Source organism: Bombina bombina, chromosome 4 (assembly GCF_027579735.1).
Source record: "Bombina bombina isolate aBomBom1 chromosome 4, aBomBom1.pri, whole genome shotgun sequence".
Taxonomy (NCBI): Eukaryota; Metazoa; Chordata; class Amphibia; order Anura; family Bombinatoridae; genus Bombina; species Bombina bombina.
In genome coordinates this window covers 896,952,468-896,973,831 of record NC_069502.1, presented here as the reverse complement: position 1 = coordinate 896,973,831, position 21,364 = coordinate 896,952,468, and positions in this window count along the sequence as shown.

Below are 21,364 nucleotides of genomic sequence, written 5' to 3'. Positions count from 1 at the left end.
ATCCTCTTTGGATAAATTTATTGCCCATAGACGCTAATCTTTCTGGCAATACTTTCTGATCTGTGACTATTCTTTTAGTACGCAAAAGTTGACTCCTGGGTATGGATTTAAAAACAGTGTCAGGATGAAAACTTTCATATTGCAGCAGAGTATTTCTATCTGTGGGTTTTACATATAGATCTGTACTTAGTGTATTTCCATGTCGATATACAGTTGTATCCAAAAAATGAATCTTTTGGATAGAGTAAGTAAGGGTAAATCTTAGGCCTGTCATAGAGGCATTGATATCCTCAACAAACTGTATCAGGGACTCCAATGAGCACCCCCATATGCCAAAAATATCATCTATATACCTTAGCCACAGCTTACAATAGCTGATTAATGGCTGATTAGTATAGACAAATTTGTTCTCAAAGCCACTCATGAACAAATTGGCATATGAGGGGGCTACATTGGAGCCCATGGCTGTTCCCCGCTTTTACATGTAGTAAGTGTCTTGAAAGAGAAAATAATTGCAATATAGGACAAGTCTCAACATGTCATCAAAAAACCTGGATAGGTATGGGTTAAACCAATTAATATTGAGAATTGAAGCCTGATTGGTCCAGATACCCTTTTTAAAGTCTGTCTGTTTGATTTTAACTTATGCATGATTAAGAACTATGTAGATCCGAAACGTCGCTTTTTATTGGTTGCTAAACCTCAAATAAAGATTTTTCACCTTTAAAAGAAGATTTTGTACTGTGGTGCTGTTACCTTGTTTTCTACATGGACTGTATATGCTGGAGTTTGGCTGATACTCCTTGGTAACGTGCACACAGGTGGGAAAGAAATCTTACTAAAACCTATGGTGCTGGATTCAACTCACTTACTTCTTGTCTATGGAATCAGCACAGTCACGAGCACCTGTAGTGAGTGAAAACGCAATGGAGGACAAGCAGCCTTCTACTTTCTCCTATTCAGACATAGATGCAGCACGCATCACCTCACTGGCCCTGGGATCAAGGAATTTTTTAAGGGTCACTTCAGAAGCGCACACTAAAAAAGAGTATTAGAGAACAAAAAGAAAATTGATATCTCTGGAACTGCATTCTGTGACACTTGCAGAATACTACCGTATCAAAAGGATCCCCAGAGGCTTAAGAGTTAAATTGAGACCCAGCATTCTATCTAACAATGAAATGTATAAAAGTAAATTTGAGAGCATTCTGAATAAGTGCTCATTTGACCTCATCATCTTGACCATTGGGTGCCTACAACTGGAAATTGAAAAAAAACGTATCAGATGTGGAAAGAATAATGGAAACAAAACTTACCCTGGATATGCTGAAGACTACTAAGGAAGAAGTAGATGCATTACTGGCACAATATTGTTTAGACCTGGAAGAAAAGAAAAGGGTTAAATTCACACGGGATGAAATGGACTATGCCAATAACCGAGTGTACCAGTGGTCACATGACCAGACGTCACGACGTGAGGGCCCATGCTGGAGGAGACAGCTGAGAACTACAGCAGCACAAGAAAAGGAAGACAGCTCATCATCCGGCGAGAGTTTTTTAGACACGGGATCAGAAGGCGACACCGGAGGGGAGGGCGGAAGCACCGCCTATCAAAGGGAGTACAAGATGCACACACGGAGTTCCTGGAACCAGCGAGGGCAGCCGCAGCGGTCACGGAGAGGAGCCAGATATCGCAGGGGTATGAGAAAACAACAATAGAGGTAAAAAAGTTGCGGGTTGTTAACCTCCTACGGTTTAACAAAAAGAACTGCCTGTTACTAATTTCATAAAGGGAAATGAACGGAACGAACTGTCCAATATTGTTAGTACTCCAGTGTTATCTGAAAATCCACTTGAGGGAAATTAACTGCCTGAGATTAACCTCTTAGAGTGTGGCATAATAGAGGGAAACGAACTGCCTGAAATTAACTCCCTAGAGTATGGCATAGTAGATAGTACACTGTCTGAGTTTATACCTGTGATACCTAATGCTAGTCCACAGGCAAATGTTGAAACTAACCTGGTTATTAATATTTCTAAATATAAGCTTACAGATAATGAACATAGCTTATTAATGAAGGGCTTGTCATACTGTCCAGTGAAAGATTGTGATGAGTTTGAAATTGACAAAGATCTATACAAATTTTTTAGACTGCTAAGGTTGAAATCAATGTATGGTGGTAAAATGTAGCCAATGTAAGTGAAACTAATGCAATAAATGAGGATGATATGCAGAGTGAATGTTTGAATTTGAAAAAGTTAAATCTGCATAAAAAAATCTTCATATGTACCTCCAACAAGCAACTCAGGTGTAGAAACATTTGTTAAATTTGTTCAACAAGATGTTGCTAATCTAATGAAAAAAACTAGATTAAATCCTTACACAAAACAACATAACCTCACAAAAGGGGAATGGGAGGCTATATCTACTTTGAAAAATAACAAAAATATCACCATAAAAAATGCTGATAAGGGCGGAGCAATAATAGTGTTAGACACTGACTACTATGTGCAGGAGATATTACAACAGCTGTCAGATGGAGGGGTTTATGAAATATTGGATCATGATCCTCTTAAAGAAATACAAAGAGAACTTAAGGGCATATTGGATAGAGCTTTGACTCACAACATTATCTCTAAACAGGTTTATAATTTTTTGTATAATAAATACCCTATAACACCAATTTTTTATATATTACCCAAAGTCCATAAAAGCTTATTACATCCACCAGGACACCCTATTGTGGCCTGTACCGATTCTATTTTCTCTAATATCTCTATCTTTCTGGACAAAGTCCTCTTTCCATTTGTCAAACAGCAAAAATCCTTTATTAAGGATACAAATGATTTTCTTACAAAACTTATGGGGATTGAAATAGAGGATACTTGGTTAATTTTTTCACTGGATGTGGTAAATCTATATACCTTTATTCCCCATGAGGCATGTCTATTGACTGTGAAAAGCTTTTTGAGCGACAGTGGCTTATATAATCTATCTCAGATTTATTTTTTTGATGACATTTTGAGACTTGTCCTATATTGCAATTATTTTCTCTTTCAAGACACTTACTACATGCAAAAGTGGGGAACAGCCATGGGCTCCAATGTAGCCCCCTTATATGCCAATTTGTTCATGAGTGGCTTTGAGAACAAATTTGTCTATACTAATCAGCCATTCATCAGCTATTGTAAGCTGTGGCTAAGGTATATAGATGATATTTTTGGCATATGGGGGGGCTCATTGGAGTCCCTGATACAGTTTGTTGAGGATATCAATGACTCTATGATAGGCCTAAGATTTACCCTTACTTACTCTATCCAAAAGATTAATTTTTTGGATACAACTGTATATCAACATGGAAATACACTAAGTACAGATCTATATGTAAAACCCACAGATAGAAATACTCTGCTGTGATATGAAAGTTTTCATCCTGACACTGTTTTTAAATCCATACCCAGGAGTCAACTTTTGCGTACTGAAAGAATAGTCAGAGATCAGAAAGTATTGCCAGAAAGATTAGCGTCTATGGGCAATAAATTTATCCAAAGAGGATATCCAAAAGAAAATATTGCTAAAAATATTCAGGATTTGGATAGAATACATGATAAAAACAAACAGAGAAAGGAACAGATAGATTAGTGCTTTCAATGGAATACAGTGACAAGAGTAATGACATCTTCAGAATAGTAAGAAAGTACTGGCACCTTTTGTCAAAATATAATCCAGAGATAGAATCATTTAAACTTCCCCCTATGCCATCATATAGAAGGGTAAAAAAATCTTAGGGATCACATAGTAAAAGCTGATATAGGTACAACTAAAATGTCTGATGTAAATTATTTAACTACCCCTAATAAAGGCTGTTACCCCTTCTTACACTGTGCTCAATGCAATTCAGTTATAAAAGGGAAATATTTAGCACAAAATGACAAAAGAAAGCAATATACAATCAATGGGTTATATACATGCCAAACTAATTATGCAATCTACCTACTTAAATGCCCATGTGGCCTTTGTTACATTGGCAAGACCACCCAAGCCGCCAGGGATAGGTTTAGTCAACATAAAGCATCCATTAAATCAAAAGATATGTCACTTCCAGTATCTGCACATTTTACAAATATGGGTCATACAGTAAGCCAGCTTCGCTTTCAAGTAATTGACCATATCCCCCATCATAGAAGAGGGGGTAATAGGGAACTAAAATTAAAACAGAAAGAAGTATGGTGGATTAAACGTCTGAACACACTACATCCATATGGTCTGAATAGAGATTATGATTTGTATTTGTTTTTATAATGGTTTTAAATGATGGAATATATTCTGGCACCACTAGAGGTCACTGTGTTGTTGAAATTTATAAACCTGGATAGGTATGGGTTAAACCAATTAATATTGAGAATTGAAGCCTGATTGGTCCAGATACCCTTTTTAAAGTCTGTTTGTTTGATTTTAACTTATGCATGATTAAGGACTATGTAGGTCCGAAATGTCACTTTTTATTGGTTGCTAAACCTCAAATAAAGATTTTTCACCTTTAAAAGACGATTTTGTACTGTGGTGCTGTTACCTTGTTTTCTACATGGAATATATATATATATATATATATATATATACACACACACACATTATAGAGGTTTGTACGTTTTTTAAAAAACATTAATATTAGTGGTCCACGGTATTCAAAATTGTGAGTTTAGTGTTCCCTGAGGTTCGTAAGGTTAGCAACCCCTGCACTAGGTGATACCAAATGGCCTATTGTTATATTTAGTTTGGAGACAAAGCGAAAACCATTTTCCACTATTTATTTTAATTGTTCATCTGCTGTTAAAACGGGAGATTTTTCTTTATTATATTCCAGATATCTCTATATTGGTTAGTATACGTAGTTACAAGGGTTAATTTTGACTTTGGGATCCCTTAGCTCTTTCAGTTTCAGGAGGTCTTTTATATGTGTATTTAAGACTCCCAAGTATGCTTTTTCATGGGTCCCTTTGGGTATCTCATACATTTTATACTCTGCACCTGGAAAAAAAGTAATTGGAAACACATTAAGGGAAAAACTATTTTATAGTATACTGTCCCTCTAAGCTATATCTAAAAAGAGGAAGTGAGATTTTTGGTTAAGATATCATACACATCCTTGTCATGAAGCTGCTGCCACTATTGACCCCCCCCCCCCTTTTCTGAGTTTTTAATCACTATTCCTTCCCTCTCTTTGAGTTATGTGAGGTTAATCCTATAGGTCTTACTATACGACTTGAGTTTTACTAGGTCTTCCTCTAATCTCTTGTGGAAATGTTCCAGAATATCCCCCTGAATGAATGGGATAAAAGACTGAAAGCTTCCATGAACAACCTTAACTCTTTCAGGTGGCTGGCATTCCCGCTCAAATTGGTATAGGGTCACAAAGTCTACTGCATCTCAGAACTGGAAGTAGTCATGTGATTCCATTCAATCCACGTTTTCCAATGTCTTGTTTTGTTCACTTGCTCTTTCTTCATTATAGAAGAACTTTTTCAAAGTGAGTGATCGAACAAATTTGTTAACATCCATCAGTGTTTCTAACATTTTGAAATCCGTTGAGGGAACAAAGTTCAAGCCTAGTTTCAATACATTAATCTCTTCTATGCTTAATGATACTGATTACATGTTAATCACCTTTAGATCTTGTACCTGTTCTGCTTGCCCTTTCTCAGTGGGTAATGCTCATTATTTTTTTGTTGCTACTTCTCTCCATGTGCTAATATGAACTTGTTTCTTACTACTACTCCTCCTCCCTGTCCTCTGGCCTCTCCCTCTCAAAAAAACCTCAACTTCTGTTTCAGTTACCATCGGACTTCAGGTTAATTCAATATCTAATGCACTCACATATCTATTACTATTCTATTGTCTGCCTCCTGATTTCAGGATGCCTATATTCACCAATGGTAATGTGGAGGAGGAGGAATTTGGGGTGACTACAGAAGAACCTGTCCCAGACCATTCATCAGAATCATAATTATGACCCACTTCTTCTGAGGATGGTCAACTTGACATATTAATCCTCAGAGTCTCTGGTGAACTTCCTGTACTTCAATCTGTCAATGTCCTTCTTCATATTATCTACTGTTTGCTTTAGAAGATTATCCAATTTTTTCGTATTGTCTATGATCCACAAATGTATTCAGATCTTTATGTATTTCTTTGATGGCTTCATCCAACTTCTGTTCTTTATGCTTGATTATAAGGCATAATATTCTGATGGAAATCTCTGTCAGTATGTCATTCCATTCAATTACAAATGATTAATCTGTTACCATAAAGGATGGTCTCTTTCTCAATCTGAGCCCCTTTGGTACCATATTAACATCCACATATTTCTCTAGAAATCTCTTGTCCCACCAGATTTGATACTCTCGTTATAGTGCTTTTTCCATACACATAAATACGTCTGATAATGTATGTCCTTAGACTCATTATCAGGATTAAACGTATCCTTTAATGTAGGCCCACTTTTCTCAATATCCTCCAAGCTTAACAATGAATAAAAATTACATGTGGCCATACTGAAGCTGTCAACCCCCAAATTGAGGTCTCTTCATATTAAAAAATGATTTTTAAAGATGATTTTTATGTGTTCAGAGATTTATTCATTTTTTTGTTTCACTATTTAAATCCCAGTTTAATGTTCTGGGATAATTTGGCATCTTTCTTTGTAGCCTTGTAACTGAGCCACAGTATAAGAGTAATTGATACAACAAACTGAAAGATTCTTACCACTGGCTCCAAGCTACCCTGCTGCTTACAGTGACACTAATGGAGATTCTGTTATAACCTATATCATCAAGATTTATTAAACATATAATGTGTGAAGGCAATCTCACCTCGCTCCCATCGTCATTCCTACAACAATTTTCTGGCTGCTCTAACCTCTTGCAAATGATTACTTAGATAACTTCCCTTTGCTTAGCTACTGCAGCTCATAGCTGGATTCCCTGTCTGCATCTCACGTGACCTCTGCATCATGTGACCTATTCTTCACCAAAGGATACTCTGCTGCTTCCACTGTCAATGAAGTTGATACAGCTTCAGTATGGCTACATGTCATTTTTATTTATTGTTATTGTTTTTATTTACTGTTTATTTGTTGTTAAGCTTGGAGGATATTGAGAAAAGTAGGCCTACATTAAAGAATACCTTTAATCTTGATAATAAGTTTAAGGACATATCAGAAGTCTTTATGTGTAAGGAAAAATCACTAATATGAGAGTATCAAATCTGCTGGGACAAGAGATCTCTATAGAAGTATGTGGATATTAATATGTAACCAAGTTGGCTAAGATTGAGAAATAGACCATCCTTTATGATAACAGATGAATCATTTGTAAATGAATGGAATGGCATACTGACAGAGTGTTCCTTCAGATTAATGTGCCTTATAATCAAGTATGAAGAACAAGTTGGATGACGCCAGAAACAACATCAGAGAAATACAGAAAAATCTGAATACATTTGTGGATCATAGACAATACGAACAATTGGATAATTTACTTAACCAACAGTAGATAATATGAAGAAGGACATTGACAGATTGAAGTTCAGGAAATTCACCAGAGACTCTGAAGATTATGCCAATAACAGGGTCTATCAATCAAATGCTCAGATGAACAGAAGAAGAAATAGACAACAGAGAAGACAAAAGACAGGGAATGCCATCAATAGGAGGAAACAGTCATCGGACCTGTCTACAAGAAAACAAGTGACTTTCTCAGATACAGACCCAGATTCTAATGAGGAAGGGGAGGTCCAGGACTTTGTGGACTTTATGTCAAGTGGTCCCTTCTCAGAAGAAGGGGGTCATAATTATGATTCTGAAAAACGGTCTAGGACAGGTTTTTCTGTAGTCACCCCAAATCCCTCCACATCCACATTACCATTGTAAATATAGGCATCCTGAAATCAGGAGGCAGACAAAAGAATAGTAATAGACTTGTGAGGGCATTGGATAGTGAATTAACCTCAAGTCCGATAACTGAAACAGAAGTCCAGGTTTTTTCAAGAAGGAGAGGCCAGAGGACAGGGAAGAGGAGTAGTAAGAAACAAGGTCATCTTAGCACAGGGAGAGAAGAAACAACAAAAACAGAAGGAGCGTTACCCACTGAGAAAGGGCAAGCAGAACAGGTACAAGATCTGAAGTTTATTAACCTGTCATCAGTATCATTAAGCATACAAGAGAATAATGTATTGAAACTAGGCCTGAACTTTGTTCCCTCCACATACCACAATGTGTTTGAAACTCTGATTGATGTTAACAAATTTGTTTGATCACTCACTTTGGAATAGTTCTTCTATAATGAAGAAAGAGCAAGACGAGACATTAGAATATGTAAAGAGAACGGTATCACATGGCCACTTCCAGTTCAAAGATGCAGTAGCGTTTTTAACCCTATACCAACTTGAGAGGGAAAGCCAACCACCTGAAAGGGTTAAGAGTGTACATAGGTGATTTAAGCAAAAATCAATCTTCTATCCCATTCAGACAAGGGGGAATATTCTGGAACAATTGCACAAGAGAGTAGAGGAAGACCTAGTAAAACTCAAGTGGGATAGTAAGACCTATAGGAATAACCTCACACTAAGGGAGAGACTGGGCCTCAAGAAACTCAAAGAGAGGGAAGGGATAGTGATTAAAAACTCAAAAAGGGGGCATCAACAGTGGTCATGGTTAAAGCATTTTATGTGCAGGAAGCACTCTGACAGCATCATGACAAGGATTTGTATGAAATATATCCCACTTCCTCTTTTTAAGTAGAGCTTAAGGATCTGTTGGATGATGGATTGGAGTTGGGAGTCATGGTCTTAATGACTTTTGAGTATTTATATGTGGATGAACAGGTAATCCTGATCTTTTACCACTTACCAAAGGTACATAAGTCCATCACTAATATCATGGGCAGACCTATTGTATCGGTGATAGGTTCTCTCTATGAAAACCTTTCAAATTGGATTGAATCTGTACTCCAACCACTAGTATGGATATGTCCATCATTTCTCAAAGTTACTTAACACTTTTTAAACCTGACTAGAGAATTAGTATAGTTAGACAACTATAGCTGGCTAACAGTGGATGTGGTGGGTCTGTTTTCAGCCATACCACATTCTGAAGGCTTAAAAGCTTTAGAATACAGAACAGGTACAAGATCTGAAGGTTATTAACCTTTCATCATCATTAAGCATAAAAGAGAATAATGTATTGAAACTAGGCCTGAACTTTGTTCCCTCCACATACCACAATGTGTTTGAAACTCTGATTGATGTTAACAAATTTGTTTGATCACTCACTTTGGAATAGTTCTTCTATAATGAAGAAAGAGCAAGACGAGGCATTAGAATATGTAGAGAGAACGGTATCACATGACCACTTCCAGTTCAAAGATGCAGTAGCGTTTTTAACCCTATACCAACTTGAGAGGGAAAGCCAACCACCTGAAAGGGTTAAGAGTGTACATAGGTGATTTAAGCAAAAATCAATCTTCTATCCCATTCAGACAAGGGGGAATATTCTGGAACAATTGCACAAGAGAGTAGAGGAAGACCTAGTAAAACTCAAGTGGGATAGTAAGACCTATAGGAATAACCAAGGGAGAGACTGGGCCTCAAGAAAGTAGCATTTTATGTGCAGGAAGCAGTCTGACAGCATCATGACAAGGATTTGTATGAAATATATCCCACTTCCTCTTTTTAAGTAGAGCTTAAGGATCTGTTGGATGATGATTGGAGTTGGGAGTCATGGTCTTAATGACTTTTGATTATTTATATGTGGATGAACAGGTAATCCTGATCTTTTACCACTTACCAAAGGTACATAAGTCCATCACTAATATCAAGGGCAGACCTATTGTATCGGTGATAGGTTCTCTCTATGAAAACCTTTCAAATTGGATTGAATCTGTACTCCAACCACTAGTATGGATATGTCCATCATTTCTCAAAGTTACTTAACACTTTTTAAACCTGACTAGAGAATTAGTATGGTTAGACAACTATAGCTGGCTAACAGTGGATGTGGTGGGTCTGTTTTCAGCCATACCACATTCTGAAGGCTTAAAAGCTTTAGAATACATGATGGATTTTTTGAGTGATTATGATTTTGTATTAGAAACCATTATTTTGAGGACCCATACAGAGGAGCAGTGATAGGCTACAAGTGATTTATTGATGACCTGTTGTTTATCTGGTCAGGCACACAGGAAGAAAGTAAACGGTTTGTACACTTCTTCAATCAAAATAAGGTAGGATTACAATTCACGTTGGCATTTCACAAATCTAAAATTCCATACCTGGATGTTACATTGGAAGGGGGTAGTACTAGTAACATGATAGTCTCCTATATATATATATTAAACCAATTACAGACAATGCTCTGCTCCATGTGAGGAGTTGCCTTCCTTGCCATATGAACTATGGTGTGGCCAAAGGACAATTTGTAATAATCAAACATAACTGCTCGGAAGAGGATGCATTTCTGGCGGAGAGCAAAACATTGCAACCTAAACTAAGAGCATGTGGTTAACCAGAGGGACCCATTAAAAAAATCATACTTAGAAGTATTAATTACACAGAGAGAAGACCTCCTGAAACTGAAAGAGCTAAGGGATCCCAAAGTCAAATATGGCAAAAAAAAAGTGAGGTTACCTTTGTAACTACGTATACCAACCAATATAAAGATATCTGCAAAATAATGAAGAAACATCTCCCAGCAGATGAACATTTAAAAGGAATAGCGTAAAATGGTTGTCACTTTTGTCTCCAAATGAAATATAACAATTGGCAATTCGGTATCCCCTAGTGCACTCCAGAGACCCAAGAGGGAGAGCGGTTGGTTAACATGCAAAGGCATTATAGATGTGGAGCTCGAAGCTGTACAGCATGTGAATATTCCCAAATTAGCAAGGTGTTCCAGTCACATAATACACAGAGGTTGTTCAATTGTAATTTTTGCTCTAATTGCAGATCAGGCTATGCCATATATATGATAACTTGTACAGATTGTGTGGTGCAGTATATAGGGTGCACCTCACGAGTAACTTGAGTAAGGATAAGAGAACACCTTAATGACATAGAAAGAGGCAAAGCAGCTACAGCAGCTACAGCAGCAGCTACACATTTTATATATCAACATCAGAACTTTTCGTGGATGATCATTCATCTAATTAAAATCAAACCACATTGAAGAGATAGGATTAAGGACCTATTCTTCGCCAATGGATACTCCTCTGCTCCCACTGTCAGTGAAGTTGATACGGCTCTAGTGTGTCACTAATCTAGGCAACATTAGTGAAACCAACCCGGAGCTCCAACGGGTTGAACGTATACGCCTAAGGCAGTTCTCCGTTCAGCATACTCCTTTGTTGATTGGTACATAGAAACAAAAAGGCCAGTGCTGCTAAAAGTTAAATGCTTTACTCCATGTAAAGTAAAAACAGCTTGTATTTTAATATTTAAAATAGCACAGACATGCCAGGCTCATCTGACACATTTCGGCTCTGACAGCCTTAATCATAGACTTAGCTCATTCACCTGTGGAGCTTTCATATGTTCCCTCACAATCTTATTAGTTCCCACAATGTCTGTGCTTGATTCTATGCTCAGAGTTTAAAGAGACAGTTACCAATAGTGAAAAGACTACTTCTATTGTTTCGCTTTGTTACAGTGTTTGCATTACTATTTCACAAGTTCAACCATTTTATTACTGTTCCATTTTAGCCATATCAGAGTATATCAGCTATCTTTCCTATACTTTAGGGTATTTACTTTTAAATGGGGCAAATATATAAAGAGGACTTTTTTACTAGAGACATTAAAGGGGATGCCATATTGATACATTAAATATGTATCTATGCCAATACCTGGATGTATCATTGGCTCCAAAGTGATTTAGGAGAAACTGAATTCCTATACACATAAACCATGCCTTTTAAAATAGTGAGCTTCAATTATATCAGTAAATTCCCTTAGTCTAAAAACCTATCAAATAACATTTATCTCTAAATTAAATCCTTATTGCCAATAATTAATAATGTCTCCTATGTTCATTCTGTATGGTCCAAGTGTATTTAGTGAGAAGATACAAAAACGCTCTCTTTTTGAACAATTCCCTAATCCTGTCTCCTCCATGTGATTTTATTTTATTCAGATAAATGATCATCCACAAAAAAGTTCTAGTGTCCTTCTGATGTTCATATATAAAATGTTTGGCTGCTCCAGTAGCTGCTTTGCCTCTTTCTATGTCATTAAGGTGTTCTCTTATCCTTACTTGAGTCTTGTGTATTATGTCACTGGAACACCTTGCTAATTTGGGAATATTCACACACTTTACAGCTTCGAGCTCCACATCTATAATAGCCTTTGCATTTTAACCAACTGCTCTCCCTCTTGGGTCTCTTGAGTGCACTAGGTGATACCAAATTGCCATTTGTTATATTTTGTTTGGAGCCAAAGCGAAAACCATTTCCCACTATTTCTTTTAAATGTTCATCTGCTCTTAAAATTGAGAGATTTTTCTTTATTATATTCCAGATATCTCTATATTGGTTGGTATACGTAGTTACCAATGTAACCTCACATTTTTTTACATATCTGCTCTTTCAGTTTCAGGAGGTCTTCTCTTGGTGTATTTAAGACTTCCAAGTATGATTTTTTAATCGGTCCCTTTGGGTATCCCCGTGCCCTTACTTTAGATTGCAATGTTTTGCTCTCCACCAGAAATGCATCCTCTTTTGAGCAGTTACATTTGATTCGTACAAATTGTTCTTTGGCCACACCATAGTTCATATGGCGAGGATGGCAACTCCTCACATGAAGCAGAGCATTGGCTGTAATTGGTTTAAAATATAGAAATGAGACTATCTTGTTACTAGTACTATCCCCTTCCAATGTAACATCCAGGTATGGAATTTCAGATTTGTGAAATGCCAACGTGAATTATAATCCTACCTTATTTTGATTGAGGAAGTGTACAAATCGTTCACTTTCTTCCTGTGTGCCTGACCAGATAAACAACAGGTCATCAATAAATCACTTGTACTCTATCACTGCTCCTCTGTATGGATTCTCATCTGCATAGACATGGGGCAGCTCCCACCATCCCATAAACAGATTGGCATAGGCTGGGGCAAATTTTGCCTCCATAGCCGTTCCACTTCTCGGCAGGTAGAACAGATTATCAAATTCAAAATAATTGAGTCAACAGAAATGTTATGATCCTTAAAATAAAGGTTTTTAATGCCAATTTGTAATCGCTCAGAAAATCCATCAGGTATTCTATATCTTTTAAGCCTTCAGCATGTGGTATGGTTGAATACAGTCCCACCACATTCACTGTTAGCCAGCTATAGATATTTAACCACACTATTTCTTTAGTCAGATTTAACAAGTGTTTAGTATCTTTGAGGTATAATGTAAGTTTCCATACTAGTGGTTAAAGTCAGGATTTAATCCAATTTGAAAGGTTTTAAAAGAGAGAACCTATCCCTGATACAATAGGTCTGCCTTTGACATTAGTGATGGACTTTTACCTTCGGTAAGTGGTAAAAGATCTGGATTACCGGTTCATCCACATATAAATACTCAAAGGTCATAAAGACCATCACTCCCATCTCCAATCCAACATCCAACAGATCCTTAAGCTCTACCTAAAAGAGAAAGTAGGATTTATGGTTAAAATATCATACACATCCTTGTGATGAAGCTGTCTGTGTGCTTTCTGCACATAAAATTCTTTATCCATGACCACTATTGACCCACCCCTTTTCTGAGTTTCAATCATCATCCCTTCCCTCTCTTTGAGTTTCTTGAGGCCTAGTCTCTCCCTTGGTGTGAGTTTATTCCTATAGCTCTTACTATCCCACTTGTGTTTTACTAGGTCTTCCTTTTCTCAATTGTGAAAATGTTCTAGAATATGCCCCCTTGTCTGAATGGGATAGATCATTGATTTTTGCTTAAAGCCCCCATGTACAATCTTAACTCTTTCAGGTGGCTGGCATTCCCGCTCAAATTTGTATAGAGTCATAAAGTCTACTGCATCTCTGAACTGGAAGTAGTCATGTGATTCCGTTCTATCCATGCTTTCCAATGTCTCATTTTGTTCACTTAAAGCACCTATGTACACTCTTAACCCTTTCAGTTGGCTGGCTTTCCCTCTCAATTTGGTATAGGGTTTACAAAAACTACTGCATCTCTGAACTGGAAGTGGTCATGTGATACCGTTCTCTCCCCATGTTACAAAGTCTCTTATTGTTTACTTGCTCTTTCTTCATTATAGAAGAACTATTTCAAAATGAGTAATTGAACAAATTTGTTAACATCAATCAGTGTTTTAAACATTTTGAAATCCGTGAAGGGAACAAAGTTCAGGCCTAGTTTCAATACGTTAATCTCTTCTATGCTTAATGATACTGATGAAAGGTTAATCACCTTCAGATCTTGTACCTGTTTTGCTTGCCCTTTCTCAGTGGGTAACACTCCTTTTGTTTTTGTTGTTCCTTCTCTCCCTGTGCTAAGATGACCTTGTTTCTTACTACTCCTCTTCCCTGTCCTCTGGCCTCTCCTTCTTGAAAAAACCTGGACTTCTGTTTCAGTTATCGGACTTGAGGTTAATTCACTATCCAATGCCCTCACAAGTCTATTACTATTCTTTTGTCTGCCTCCTGATGACCTTGTTTCTTACTACTCCTCCTCCCTGTCCTCTGGCCTCTCCCTCTAGAAAAACCTGGACTTGAGGTTAATTCAATATCTAATGCCCTCACATATCTAGTACTATTATTTTGTCTGCCTCCTGATTTCAGGATGCCTATATTCAACAATGGTAATGTGGAGGAAAGGGAATTTGGGGTGACTACAGAAGAACCGGTCCCAGACCGTTCATCAGAATCATAATTATAACCCCATTCTTCTAAGGATTGGCCACTTGACATAAAGTCCACAAAGTCCTAGACCTCCCCTTTCCTTTAGAATCTTGGTCTGTATCTGAGAAAGTCACTTGTTTTCTTGTACACAGGTCCGATGACTGTTCACTCCTACAGTTTTCTTCTATCCATCTGAGGGTTTGATTGGTAGACCCTGTTATTGGTTTAATCCTCAGAGTCTCTGGTGAACTTCCTATACTTTAATCTGTCAATGTCCTTCATCATATTATCTACTGTTTGATTAAGTAGATTATCCAATTAGTCATATTGTCTATGATCCACAAATGTATTCAGATCTTTCTGTATTTCTCTGATGTTGTTTCTGGCTTCATCCAACTTCTGTTCTTCATGCTTGATTATAAGGCATATTAAACTGATAGAACACTCTGTCAGTATGTCATTCCATTCATTTACAAATGATTAATCTGCTACCATAAAGGATGGTCTCTTTCTCAATCTGAGTCCCCTTGGTACCATATTAATATCCACATATTTCTCTAGAGATCTCTTGTCCCAACAGATGTGATACTCTCGTAATAGTGCTTTTTCCATACACATAAAGAGTTCTGATATGTCCTTAAACTCATTATCAGGATTAAAGGTATCCTTCAACATAGGCCTACTTTTCTCAATATCCTCCAAGCTTAACAAGGCATAAACATTTCATGTGGCCATACTGAAGCCCCCAAATTGAGGTCTCTTCATATTCAAAAATGATTTTCAAAAAATTTTTTTTATGTGTTCAGAGCTCTAATATTTTTTTATTTTACTATTTAAATCCAAGTGTTGTAGGATAATTTGGCTTCTTACTTTGTAGCCTGGTAACTGAGCCGCAGTATAAGAGTAATTGATACAACAAACCGAAATATTCTTACCACTGACTCCAAGCTATTCTGCTGCTTACAGTGACACTAATGGAGATTCTGTTATAACATATATGATCAAGATGTATTAAACATATAATGTGTGAAAGGCAATCTCACCTCGCTCCCATTGGCATTCCTACGACAATGTTCTGGCTGCTGTAAATTGCGAGGGATTGCTAGATAACTTCCCTTTGCTGCGGCTCATAGCTGGATTTCCTATCTGCATCGTATCTGACCTATTCTTCACCAAAGGATACACTGCTGCTTCCACTGTCAGTAAAATTTATACAGCTTCAGTATGGCCACATGTAATTTTTATTTATTGTTAAGCTTGGAAGAAATTAAGAAAAGTAGGTCTACATTAAAGGATATCTTTAATCCTGATAATGAGTTTAAGGACATATCAGAAGTCTTTATGTGTATGGAAAAATCACTAATATGAGAGTATCAAATATGGTGGGACAAGAAATCTCTATAGAAATATGTGGATATTAATATGGTACCAAGGGGGCTAAGATTGAGAAAGAGACCTTCTTTTATGGTAACAGATGAATCATTTGAAAATTAATGGAATGACATACTGACAGAGTGTTCCATCAGATTAATGTACCTTATAACCAAGCATAAAGAACAGAAGTTGGATAAAGCCAGAATCAACATCAGAGAAATACAAAAAGATCTGAATACATTTGTGGATCATAGACAATATGAACAATTGGATAATTTACTTAAGCAAACAGATAATATGAAGAAGGACATTGACAGATTGAAGTACAGGAAGTTCACCAGAGACTCTGAGGATTACACCAATAACAGGGTCTATCAATCAAACCCTCATATGAATAGAAAAATAAATAGACAATAGAGAAGACAAAAGACAGGGAATGCCACCAATAGGAGGAAACAGTTATCAGACATGTCTTCAACAAAGCAAATGACTTTCTCAGATAAAGACCCAGATTCTAATGAGGAAGGGGAGGTCCAAGACTTTGTGGACTTTTTTTTTTTTTTTAGATTCAAATTTTCTATTCCATTAACATAGTGAGGTTATTCATAGAAATAATACATTGATTTTTCTCTTAACAAGATTTCGACACATAAGAAACATGCCAAAAGAAATTCATAGCAAGAGATCTGAGTTTAGAGCATCCTCTTTAAACACTGTGCTCTAAGACTTATCAAAAACCAAGCACTCGCCTCTTGGTGTATTCGTATACTGTTGACTGTTTTATTAAATTTTATAAAACCGGACAAACAAGGGATAAAAAAGAAAGAAGAACAATGAAAAACAGAAAAGAAAAACAAAACAAGGTGAAAAAAATAAATAAAATAAAATGAAGTGAGGTACCCCCTCCCTCCTAGGGATGGGCGAATGTGTTTATATCCGAATTTGAATGTTAGAATGAATGTTATTGTAGAAATTCGATTTACATAATAGAATGTTGATAAGAACGAATATTCTTAAAAATTTGATTTTAAAATGTTATTTACAGTTTTCGAATGTCACATTCAAATTCGAATGTCACATTCGAATTTGAATGTTACATTCGAATATCACATTTGAATTCGAATATTACATTTATAAAACACAGTGTTAGACTAGAAATACTATTTCAAATTTGAATGTCACATTCGAATTGAATATCACATTCGAATCGAATATCACATTTAAAACACATTATTAGACTAGAAATACTATTTCAAATACGAATGTGACATTCGAATTCGAATGTAGCATTTGAATTCGAATATTACATTTATTAAACACAGTCGTAGATTAGAAATACTATTTCAAATTTGAATGTCACATTCAAATTAGAATGTCACATTCTATTATTCGAACAAATATTTTCAAATTTTATTGAAAAATTCAAAAACGAAAATTCCAAAATAGAATGTTAGAATGTTATATAAACATTCGAAATTCGATTCGAACGAACGAGTGTATCAACATTCGTTTTAAATTTCAAATTTTTAGAAACATTCGCCCATCCCTACTCCCTCCTCAATTTCTTGTCTTATTACCTCTTTATCTAGGAAATTGTTATTTATAATTGCTGTTTCAAGAGAAGTGGTCCCCCTAAATGGTGCAATAAGCTGTCTCTGTTTGTCTTCTGAAAGGTCTAAAATTATATTTTTCCATTTTATAAAAAATCTATTTATAAGAGCTTCAGAACTAACCGAAATATCCATCTGTTCCAGGATAATTTGATTATATATTTTTTGTTTAAGTTCTCTCAGGCTGGGAGCTTTATTAGACTTCCAATATTTTAGAATCAGCAATCTGCTTGTTATAATTATACTATCTAGCTTTCGTACATTCTTAAAAGGGTATCCTTCCTTGGCAAAGAAGAGGATAATTTCTTCTGATATTTGTATATTAGTGAAGTTAATTCTATTAAACCAGGTATTAACCTTGAGCCAAAATCTTTTGATCTTGGTACATTTCCAGAAATAGTGGTGCAAGTTTACTCTTAGCCTCTTACATTTAGGGCAGTGTATTCCTATTGCTGACCATCTAGCCTTTACGGTCGGAGTGATGTAGGCTTTGTTAATAAGTTTTGTATGAGTTTCTCTCCAGGAAGTGGATATTGTTGCTAATTCTAAAGCCTTAAAGCTTTCTTTAATTCTTTCCGGATAAGTTTGCCAGTTATTAGCTAAAGAGTGTAAGTTTCTTATGCCCAATGAGGATATAACTATCTTATAGAATAGGGAGATTGCGCATTTCCCGGAGTTAAATAATTTTAAAGCCGGCTCTAAGATATCCAATGTTCCTTCTATCAAGTTATTAGATATTAATTGTTGCGAGTAGTGGCGCACTTGTAAGTATGCATAGAATTCTTTGTTTATTAATCCAAATTTGTGTTTTAATGTTTCAAAACTTTTACAATTTCTTGTGGTTTGGTCCAACAACTGTTGTACATTTTTAAGCCCTTTCAATGACCACTCATTAAAATTTTTAGAATTTAATACTGGTATAAAACAGGGGTTACCTACTAAGGGTAAATATTTAGAATATGAAAAGTCAGAATCCAAGAGCTTACATAGGCCTAGATTTAGAGTTGGGCGGTAGCCGTGAAAACCAGCGTTAGAGGCTCCTAACGCTGGTTTTGGGCTACCGCCGGTATTTAGAATCAGTCACGAAAGGGTCTAACGCTCACTTTCCAGCCGCGACTTTTCCATACCGCAGATCCCCTTACGTCATTTGCATATCCTATCTTTTCAATGGGATCTTTCTAACGCCGGTATTTAGAGTCATGGCTGAAGTGAGCGTTAGAAATCTAACGACAAAACTCCAGCCGCAGAAAAAAGTCAGTAGTTAAGAGCTTTCTGGGCTAACTCCGGTTCATAAAGCTCTTAACTACTGTGCTCTAAAGTACACTAACACCCATATACTACATATGTACCCCTAAACCAAGGTCCCCCCACATCGCCGCCACTAGATTAAATTTTTTTAACCCCTAATATGCCGATCGCCACCTACGTTATCCTTATGTACTCCTAATCTGCTGCCCCTAACACCGCCGACCCCTATATTATATTTATTAACCCCTATCCTACCCACCACAACGTTGCCGCCAACTACCTACAATAATTAACCCCTAATCTGCAGACCGCAAAGCGCCACCACCTACGTTATCCTTATGTACCCCTAATCTGCTGCCCCTAACACCGCCGACCCCTATATTATATTTATTAACCCCTAATCTGCCCCCCTCAACGTTGCCTCCACCTGCCTACACTTATTATCCCCTAATCTGCCGAGCGGACCGCACCGCTACTATAATAAAATTATTAACCCCTAATTCGCCTCACTCCCGCCTCAATAACCCTATAATAAATAGTATTAACCCCTAATCTGCCCTCCCTAACATCGCTGACACCTAACTTCAATTATTAACCCCTAATCTGCCGACCGAATCTCGCCGCTACTGTAATGAATGGATTAACCCCTAAAGCTAAGTCTAACCCTAACACTAACACCCCCCTAAGTTAAATATAATTTAAATCTAACAAAATAAATTAACTCTTATTAAATAAATTATTCTTATTTAAAGCTAAATACTTACCTGTAAAATAAACCCTAATATAGCTACAATATAAATTTTAATTATATTATAGCTATTTTAGGATTTATATTTATTTTACAGGCAACTTTGTAATTATTTTAACCAGGTACAATAGCTTTTAAATAGTTAAGAACTATGTAATAGCTAAAATAGTTAAAATAATTACAAAATTACCTGTAAAATAAATCCTAACCTAAGTTACAATTAAACCTAACACTACACTATCAATAAATTAATTACATAAAATACCTACAATTATCTACAATTAAACCTAACACTACACTATCAATAAATTAATTAAATACAATATCTACAAATAAATACAATGGAATAAACTAACTAAAGTACAAAAAATAAAAAAGAACTAAGTTACAAAAAATAAAAAAATATTTACAAACATTAGAAAAATATTACAATTTTAAACTAATTACACCTACTCTAAGCTCCCTAATAAAATAACAAAGACCCCAAAAATAAAAAAATGCCCTATCCTATTCTAAATTACAAAAGTTCAAAGCTCTTTTACCTTACCAGCCCTGAAAAGGGCCCTTTGCAGGGCATGCCCCAAAGAATTCAGCTCTTTTGCCTGTAAAAAAAAAAAATACAATACCCCCCCCAACATTACAACCCACCACCCACATACCCCTAATCTAACCCAAACCCCCCTTAAATAAACCTAACACTAAGCCCCAGAAGATCTTCCTACCTTGTCTTCACCTCACCGGGTTCACCGATCGGTCCAGAAGAGGGTCCGAAGTCTTGATCCAAGCCCAAGCGGGGGGCTGAAGAGTGACGTCCATCCTAGGTCTGAAGTCTGGATCCAAGCGGCAAATGAAGAAGTCCATCTTCGGGAAAAAATCTTCATCCTATCCGGGCAGAAGAGGACATCCGGACTGGCAAACATCTTCATCCAAGCCGCATCTTCTATGTTGTTCCATCGGATGACGAGTGGCTGATCTTGAAGACCTCCGGCGCGGATCCATCCTCTTCGTTCGACGTCCAACTGAAGAATGAAGGTTCCTCTAAGGGACGTCATCCAAGATGGCGTCCCTCAAATTCCAATTGGCTGATAGGATTTTTTCAGCCAATCGGAATTAAGGTAGGAAAATTCTGATTGGCTGATGGAATCAGCCAATCAGAATCAAGTTCAATCCGACTGGCTGATCCGATCAGCCAATCAGATTGAGCTTGCATTCTATTGACTGATCGGAACAGCCAATAGAATGTGAGCTCAATCTGATTGGCTGATTGGATCAGCCAATCGGATTGAACTTGAATCTGATTGGCTGATTCCATCAGCCAATCAGAATTTTCCTACCTTAATTCCGATTGGCTGATAGAATCCTATCAGCCAATCGGAATTTGAGGGACGCCATCTTGGATGACGTCCCTTAAAGGAACCTTCATTCTTCAGTTGGATGTCGAACGAAGAGGATGGATCCGCGCCGGAGGTCTTCAAGATCAGCCGCTCGTCAT